Here is a 9,392-nt window from a genome sequence, read left to right on the forward strand (position 1 = left end):
CCTATATTTCAAGATACTAATTACAATTACTAAAATGCAAAACAAATCCTCAAAAAAAGGCATGAATGTGAAGGAATTCAATGGAGTAATTGAAACCTAGGTATACTAGGTAGCTTACCTCGAAGATGCTTCAATGGAAGGGCGGCAACTACGTATGGAATTGAAGATACTAGGTGGTGAGTATGGCGGCAACTGCGTCGGGTTTGAATTGAATAGCAAGAAGAGGGAAGCAATGAAGAGGGACGAAGAGAAGAGGGACGAAACAGAGAAGAGAAGAGGGAATTGAATGAAGAGACGTTGGAATTGAATGAAGCAGCTTTACCCGATTTTTTTTTTTAAATTGGCAACGGTTAACCGTCGCCAACACTTAACAATTTTTTTTTTTTTTAAATTGGCAACGGTCAACCGTTGCCAACTCTAACTATTTTTTTTTTTATAAAAAAAAATACTCAATCGTTGCCAACTCTGAAATTTAAAATGGCGCTCATTTAAGTTGGAAACGGTTTTCATGAACCGTTGCCATAGGGGGGTTGCCTATTTCTTTTTTTCTACTAGTGTTCCTATTTTTTATTTTTTATTTTATTTTATATTGCTCTAAAGTGTCAGATAAAACTATATCCTATAAGATATTGGATAAGTTTGAGCACATCCAACTCGAAAAAGGCTAAGAACACAGAAAGGAAGTATATATATATAAATTGTAATCACTGCTACAAAACCAAATTTTCCAGGTTATTGAGTTGTATGTTAATTGCATGATAATTTTCGATTTTTGAGGTTTGTTATGTTCTCATTGAATTGCATGTTTAATCGCATCAATCACTAGGTTATTGAATTGCATGTTAATTGCATGATAATTTTCGATTTTTGAGGTTTGTTCTGTTCTCATGGAACTCCATGTTTAATTGCATCAATTATTGATTTGATTGAATTTACTTATTTGAAGTTTTTTGAATTGAATCAATAATTTAGGTTTGATTAATTTGATAGACATTGAAAATTTTCAATCAAATTTAAAATGAGCAAATAAATTGAAAATGAGCAAACCTAATTAAAATGAGCAAATCCAAAAAAAAAAATGAGCAAATATAAAAATGAGCAAATGAGCAAAATAAGTTAATGATGGTGGTTGTGGTAGGATGCAGGGATAGGGCGGCAGCAGGGAAGTGAGAGTGAGACAGTTTGTGGTGGTGATAGTGATGGTGGTAGGGTGCAGGGGCAGGGACAGGGGCGGAGGAAGGAGAAAGAGTTTGGTGGTGGTGGTGATTATACTGTGTAAGGAAGAGGGTGAGAAATGGCATTCAACTCATTATCATAAGTTGCAGAAGTAGTGAAAAAGGTAGCTGTAGCTAATGCTAATGGTAATACTAGGATTAAAAGAGAGAGAGTGCCCATATTATTGTGAAGAAAAAAGAGTAGAGAGAAAGAAAATGGAGGGAAGTGATGGGAAGGCTTATGTAGCTGCTTCGTGGTAGGTGAAAGACTGCTAGGAGCGTTGCATTAGTGAAGCGAAGGCAGTCCTTTGGGGACTTCAGCTTGCTGCAGATATCGGCTACTGACAGGTTACAGTAGAAAGTGATTTCAGTTAAGGAGCATTCATGATTGATTGCATATACAACAGTATCCAAAATCAATTTCTCCTGCATCTGCCTAGTCTATAATTGACTGTTTATATAAAATTGGTCATTCGATGTAATTTGGTTCTATAGATATGCTTTATGCTTGATGTTGCTGCGATGTACTGTGTTATTTTGACAAGTAATATATCATATATAGGCTCATTTAGCAAATGAGCAAATAGTTAGTTGCTCATTTGTCAAATGAGCAAATAATTAGTTGCTCATTTGTCAAATGAGCAAATACTTAGTTGCTAATTTCACAAATTAATGAGCATTGAGTTATTTGCTCATTTGACAAATGAGCATTCAATTATTGCTCATTTGACAAAAGATCAAAGAATTGTTTGCTTATTTTCCAAATGAGCATTGAGTTCCTTGGTCTGCTTGCCTGTGCACAAGCCCCACCCCCATCTTCCTAGTCTGTTTCCTGCATACCAACCACACTCCCTTCTTCCACTTCCCTGCACAAACCTATCCCCCTTGCCCCTTCATCTTTCTACTTGCAGTTCTGATTTCAGAAATTGTTGTATGTGTGTGTGTGTGTGTGTGTGTGTGTGTGTGTGTGTGTGAGTGAATGTAAGAGTGTATGTATAAGTGTGTGTGTTTGCTTCTGGTCGTGTACATTCTTATTTAAGAATCTGATTTCAGTTCTAATTATTGAGAGTCTGTGTGTAAGTGTGTTTAAGGGGGTGCATATTCACTTGTTACTATTTTGTGAGAATGTTAATGACTTGTTATTTCTATTATGTTTAATGACAGAAATGATGAGGAACAACGAACAACTTGACAACCATTCTAGTACCATTACAAATGTGTCAACTACTCCTACAATAGTAGTTTCTCCTAAAGTAGCACCTTTGCTCAATCTTGGAGGAACAAAAGAATCACTAGTAGAAAATTTGAAATAGGCACCCCCCTTTAGCACCGGTTCTTGAAAACCGGTGCCAACATTAATGGGCGGGAATGGGAAATTCATAGTTGACACCGGTTCTCACCTAAACCGGTGCCAACTTCTTTAACTAGCACCGGTTCAAACCGGTGCCAACTCAAAAAAAAAAAATTTAATGAAATTAGAGGAGTTAGCACCGGTTCCACTAAAACTGGTGCCAATCTTTGTTCTTAGCACTGGTTTGAACCGGTGCCAATAAAAAAAAACCGGTTTTCAATGTTCTTCTTCTTCAATACTTTCATTTCATTCAATTCAATTCTGCTTTCATATTCTGAAATTCCCACGACGCGCGCATTCCCTCTTCCCATACGCTTACTCCATTGAAGCTTCCATTGAAGCTTCTGCCTCCGCACGCATGCAACATTCCTTTCTGGGCTTCGTTCTTCTCTTCAGTTCGCCATATCCTCCTCCCTCCATTGAAGCAGCTTCGACCTAAGGTAAGTAATAACATCTTTCCTCCATTCACTTAGCTTCTCCATGTATTGCATTAAAACCATTGTTGGGTTTTTTGAGGAATTGGTCTTTAGTTTAATAATTGTAAGTTTCTTGTAATTGCTAGGGTTTGTCAATTGCTACTTAATTACTCCATTAAACGCGCAAGGCTCCCCCTCCATTAAACGCACAAGGCTGCCCCTCCACAAATGTAAGTCCTTATTAGTTGTTGTTGCTGTTTGGTGGTTTTTTTAGTTTAGCTTAGAGCGTACCTAGGGGTGTTGTGGTGCTAGGAATGCTTTTTATGTGTAGTTAACTAGTTATCATTTCCGAACTTCGGTATTATGTAAGCGGTAAGTATTTTGAATCAGTTTGTATACTAAAAGAAAGCACATATATTGCAATGGTTGATAAGTTTGCACTTTGTACAGTCCTACTTATAAGAATATGAATAAAGAGAAAGAATCCTAAAGTGGTGCTCACTGAGTTCAATGTTATATATTTGCTCTACAATTCTATAGGAGTATAGGGAGTCACAAATAACACTGATTAAAAGAGGATTCAATCCTAGATCTTTGCTACCCCCCTCCTTGCCCCCGAGACTTCACTAGGCTGCAACATGTTCGTTCAAAAACATTTATCAATTTAAAATTACTAGCAATGCTCCTTTGAACTTTCAATCTATCTTTTTAATTATGAGTTGCTTCTCACTATATATGGATTTCAGGCTAAGAAATGGGTGTCAAGGGCTTCTAGGGTAAGATCATCAGTTTGGAGAGTGGGCGGAAAGCATCCTAGTATCTTACTCTGACTGTCCTTGTTCTTGTTCACTAATATCATTCTTATCTTTTCCCTTAATCTGGTTTTCTGTTTGTGTTCAATATAGGCTATAATGAAAAATATTTAGAGGAATTTTTGGGCGAAGCATTGACCTTGGCATTGACCTTCTAGTGGAGAGTGTTGAGACTTTATAGGTACTCAGGTATAGATATAACTTTATGTGCTATATATAAGTTCTTGTTTGCACACTTTTGTGGAAATGGTGTACGATATAACTTTAGTGAAACTTCTATCATGATGTGTGATTAATCCATTGTTTTTTAATTGATTGCATGTATCATCATATGCCTAGATACCCGTTCAAGGCTTTCTCATAATAGTCCCCTGTTGGGACTGTTCTTGAACGTTTACTCCCACTTAGGTGGTGAATGTATGTCCTTTTTTGCGATTTTAAGGAACATCTTGGCTTACCATTTCCTCGATCACCATGTTCTCTAGGTACATATGTGGGTAAGTAATTACCTACGTCGTGTACTTGGAGAACTGGGGGAAAATGCTGCCGGATTTTCCTTAAAATTGGAAAGTCGACATACATTCACTAGTGAGAGTAAACGTTCAAGGATGGGTTAGGTTGGAGTGATAAGGACCCTTCAGAAGCATATATGCATTTTTGTATCTATATGAATGTTATATGCATGGTGTGTGTTTGAATTTGATTTATATATATAATAGATGTAGCAATTATACATTATTCGTAATATGTTGCCATGTTTAGAGACAATTTACTTAATGGAGAAGGATCGTGCCTGGATGTATGGTAGACGTGATACATTGGAATTCTTTGATGGGGTTCAAGAGTTTTGCGAGAGGGCTTCATCTTATCAGCGCAAAATGGGTTTCGAGTGCCTCTATTGTCCTTGTGTTGATTGTAATAATGTGAAGGTGGTCAATAGTGTTGATATCATTAGAGATCATGTAGTTTGTCGTGGGTTTAGGCTTAAATACCATGTGTGGATTTGCACGGTCAAGAAGGAGAGTACAGTGGGGATGTTATTGGGAATGATGTGCATGATGATAGAAGCAATGAAATTCGTGTGGACGAGGAATACAAGAATGATGAACATATTGTTGATAATGGTGCTGAGGATGGATTTGAGGATGATCATGTGGATGAGGTCGAGGATGAAGGGTTGGATGAGATGATGCGTGGTTTTGAAGGTGACGTGTTTGACTCATTATCGGAGGCTTCTAAAAAGCCTTTGTATCCTGGGTGCAAAAAATACTCCAAACTATCATCCGTGCTAACATTGTTTAACATTGAGTCGAAGCATGGGTGGACGGACAGTAGTTTTACTTCTTTGTTAACCGCGTTAAGTGAGATGTTACCTGACGGGAATGAAATTCCTAAGTCTTACTATTACGCAAAGAAGCTAATGTGTCCATTTGGTTTGGAGTATAAGAAGATACATGCATGTCCTAATGATTGTATTCTTTATCGAAATGAATATGAACAATTGGAGGAGTGTCCACGATGTAAGAAGTCGCGCTACAAGCGCATGAGTTGCAATGTTGGTACGAAGGGACCTCCTGCTAAGGTGTTGTGGTATCTTCCCATTATTCCAAGGTTTAAGCATCTATTCTCAACACTAACAGACGCTAAAAACTTGAGGTGGCATGCAGAGGGAAGAAAGAAAAACAGAATGCTGAAGCATCCAGCCGACTCCCTGCAATGGAAGAACCTTGATATGAAGTTTGGAGAATTTGGTGATGAAGTCATAAATTTAAGGCTTGGTTTATGCTCGGACGGGATGAATCCATTTGTCACTCTTAGTACCTAGCATAGCACATGGCCGGTACTGTTAGTGATCTACAATTTGCCTCCTTGGTTGTGCATGAAACAGAAATACGCAATGCTTTCACTTTTGATATCGGGGCCAAGGAAACCTGGAAACGACATAGATTTTTATCTTGCGCCCCTTGTTGATGATTTGAGAAAGATGTGGAATGAAGGGGTTTATGTTTTTGATGCTCATAAGAATGAGATGTTTACATTGCGTGCAACTCTTATGTGGACCGTTAATGATTTTCCTGCGTATGGCAACTTGTCTAGGTATAAGAACAAAGGGAAAAAAGCATGCACTATTTGTATTGATGATACGCCAAGCAGGCGCATTGATCATTCTCACAAAGAGGTGTACTTGCGGACCCAAAGGTTGCTCAGGCGCGATCGCCCGTACCGTAGGCAGAAAAAGGCTTTCGATGGGACAGCGGAAGAGGGGACTGCTCCTAGGCCGTTGACTGGTTAGGAGGTTTACGCTCGAGTAAAGGGTGTACGAACAGTCTTTGGGAAATCAGAAAAAGCAGCAGAATCAACTACTCTCTTTAAAAAAGAATCAATCTTTTGGTTGCTCCCGTACTGGAAAGAACATGATGTTAGGCACTGTCTTGATGTAATGCATATAGAGAAGAATGTGTGTGATGCTCTTGTGGGAACGCTGATGAATATTCAAAGCAAGACAAAGGACGGAAAGGGTGCACGGAACGATTTGAAAAAGATGGGGGTGCGTCCAGAATTGTGGGTTCAGCAAAGGTTTAGTAAGGGAAAGGAACAGGAAGAGGAAAATGAAATGAGTTCGAAAAAAGGAAAGGGAAAGAGCAAGGGAAAGGGAAAGGCCACGAATGCGTCGAAGAAGAAAAATGAGGGAAAAGCCAAGGAGGGCAAGGCCTATTTACCTCCGGCTTGCTACACATTGTCAAGGGTAGAAAAACGGATGTTTTCTGCATGTCTGTATGGAATTAAGGTTCCATCAGGGTACGCATCTAACATGAAAAGATTTATCTCCTTAAATGGAGAATTGAAGCTGATAAGTATGAAATCCGATGATCGTCATGTTCTGATGCAAGTTTTCCTACCAATTGTAATATATGGTATTTTACCAAATCACGTGAGGGAAGCTATTACAAGCCTCTGTTCGTTTTCAATATAATATGCAGCAAAGTGCTTGATCCTTGTACACTTGATGCTTTACAGGCGGATGTGGTTGTGACTTTGTGCAAATTTGAGATGTACTTCCCACCCTCGTTTTTCGACATAATGGTGCATTTGATTCTTCATTTGATGCGTGAGATTAAGTTGTGCGGTCCAGTGTTCATGCGGTGGTGCTATCCTTTTGAAATTCATATGGGTACATTGCAAGATAAAGTCAGGAATCGGGCTCACCCGGAAGGAAGTATGATTAAAGGGACCGTGGCTGAGGAGGTCGGTAATTTTGTGGCCGACTATATAGCCGTTGCTAAACCTATTGGTATTCCTACTTCTCGACACGAAGGGAGACTTGATGGTCATGGCACAATCGGGTCGAAACAAATGTCACCTGATTAAGATAAGTTCTTACAAGAACACCTATATGTGTTGCACCATGTTGCAAATATTCACCCATATTTAGATGAGCACATGGGTAGTTTGCGTGATGAATTTCCATCAAAAGGTGAATGGGCACTGATGCAGTTGCATAATAAGAAGTTTGTGAGTTGGTTTCGTGATCGAGTGATGGGTGGAATTTATAATAGTGTCACAGATACAGTAAGGTGGCTTGCTTATGGTCCTAGGGATGACGTTCGCTCATTTGAGGGATATGACATAAATGGGTACACATTTTGGACTGAGCGTCAGGATTTGAAATCATCCTCGACCCAAAAAAGTGGTGTAACGCTTGTGGCATCGTCAAGGGAGTTTGCAAGTGCTAAGGATAAATCACCCGTTGATGCAGAGTTGTCATACTACGGTCGAATTAAAGAAATATGGGAGCTTGATTATTGTGACTTTACGATTGCTCTTTTTCGGTGTAAGTGGGTTGATAATATCAGGCGTAACGTCAAACATGATGACTTTATTCTTGTAGATCTTGGCCACCTGAATGATAGTGTTGAACCATTCATCCTTGCATCTCAAGCCAAGCAAGTGTTTTACATAAGTGACCCAGCCGACTCAAAATGGTCTATTGTGCTAGCCTGCAAAAGAAGAATCCTTGGCGTTGGAGGTGTCGAGGATGAGGAAGAATATGATGCGTTTGATGACTCGGCACCTTTCACTGTTCCTAGACCTGTTGTACCAAATGAGATAGACGACCAAGCCAATTACATGCGATCAGACCATGACGAAGGAATATTAGATTGAGGTACTATTTTTTGTTAGTTTGAAATTGTAGGCGTCGAAAGTATTATTAAATCTCATTTTTAGGTGAAAATGAATGAAATTGTTAACTTACTTGCCCATTTTTCTTATTTTCTTTTTAATGAATGAAGTAACTTAGTTCCCCATTTTCTATGTTAATTTGTATTATAATTCAGCAATTTATATTTGATTATAAGTTTACCTTACAAATTTATTTATATTACAAATAATAATGTGTTATGTTTGTAATGACAGGTTTTACATTTCATGGCGGATGATCACTACCGTATTGGAGTGGAAAATGTAGAGGATGATGATAATGATTCATCTGGGGATGGGGACGAGTTGTATGATGTGAACAAGGAGCCTGATTTAGGTGAGGCAGAAGATCAGGCTCAAGATGTTTTGGATTGTATGCTTGATGAGCTTGAACTTGCAGCTGAACAAGCGCCTCCTATCGAAAATGCAATGTCTGAGTCGTTTGATGAGAATCCTAGTGGAGGGGGGGTAAAGGCACCAGCGAACAAAAAGCCGAGGGGTCCGACGACAAGTTTCAAGAAACCTGTCGGTCCAATGGTCCTGGAGTATGACAGGGTAGGCCAACCTACAGGCAAATGGCGTCGTCAGTATGTTGTTCAAGTTGGGATTTGTGCGCGCAAAATTCCCATTACTCTTCGTTTGAGCGAAGTACCTACAGGCTTGATTGACACGTTTTGGAATGATACTAGGGCAAGTGTTTTGTTTGCACATTTACAAATTCCTTCAATTTATTGTTATTAAATGGGAAAACTAATAATGATTGTTATTTGTGCTTGCAGAGTCTATTTAATATTCCAAATGAGTACGCCAAGCGAAGGGTGTTTGAATCCTTACTTGCGGCAAGATTCAGAGGCTTCAAGACCACCTTAGTTTGTCAGTTTATAACAAAGAAACTTGTGAGAAAACCAAAGAACAAGAAAGGAGGTGGCAATGATGATGAATTCATCGATGAAGAGAAACTCCCATGGCAGATTTGGCTTAGCGTATCGAAGGATGATTGAGAAGCTTTCGTTCTTTAAAAAAGCCAAAAAGAAGCAATTGTAAGTTTAAGTAACTCTGATGACAATTGTAGAATATATTTACTCTTTTGGTATTAATGAAACTAACATGTCTATTTATGTAGGAAATGAGGGAGCAGAATTCCAAGAATGCATTGCAGAAGCAATACTACCATCGTATGGGGTGTATGACGTTTGATGAATGGAGGGAGACGTGGGTGAGTGAGGGAGTATACCCCACAGTGCTTCTAAGGTTCTCTAAAGTGCCCTCTGACTCCACGACCAATACTTTGGTGAGTCATGCTGGTGATTTCTTTTGTTCTCTGCATTCGCGTGACAAGAAAACCGGAAAATGGTCCAATAAGGCTCCGGAAACCAAAGAAATGGCAGATAAACTTGTA

The sequence above is a fragment of the Chenopodium quinoa genome, unplaced genomic scaffold (assembly GCF_001683475.1).
Source record: "Chenopodium quinoa cultivar QQ74 unplaced genomic scaffold, ASM168347v1, whole genome shotgun sequence".
Classification (NCBI taxonomy): Eukaryota; Viridiplantae; Streptophyta; class Magnoliopsida; order Caryophyllales; family Amaranthaceae; genus Chenopodium; species Chenopodium quinoa.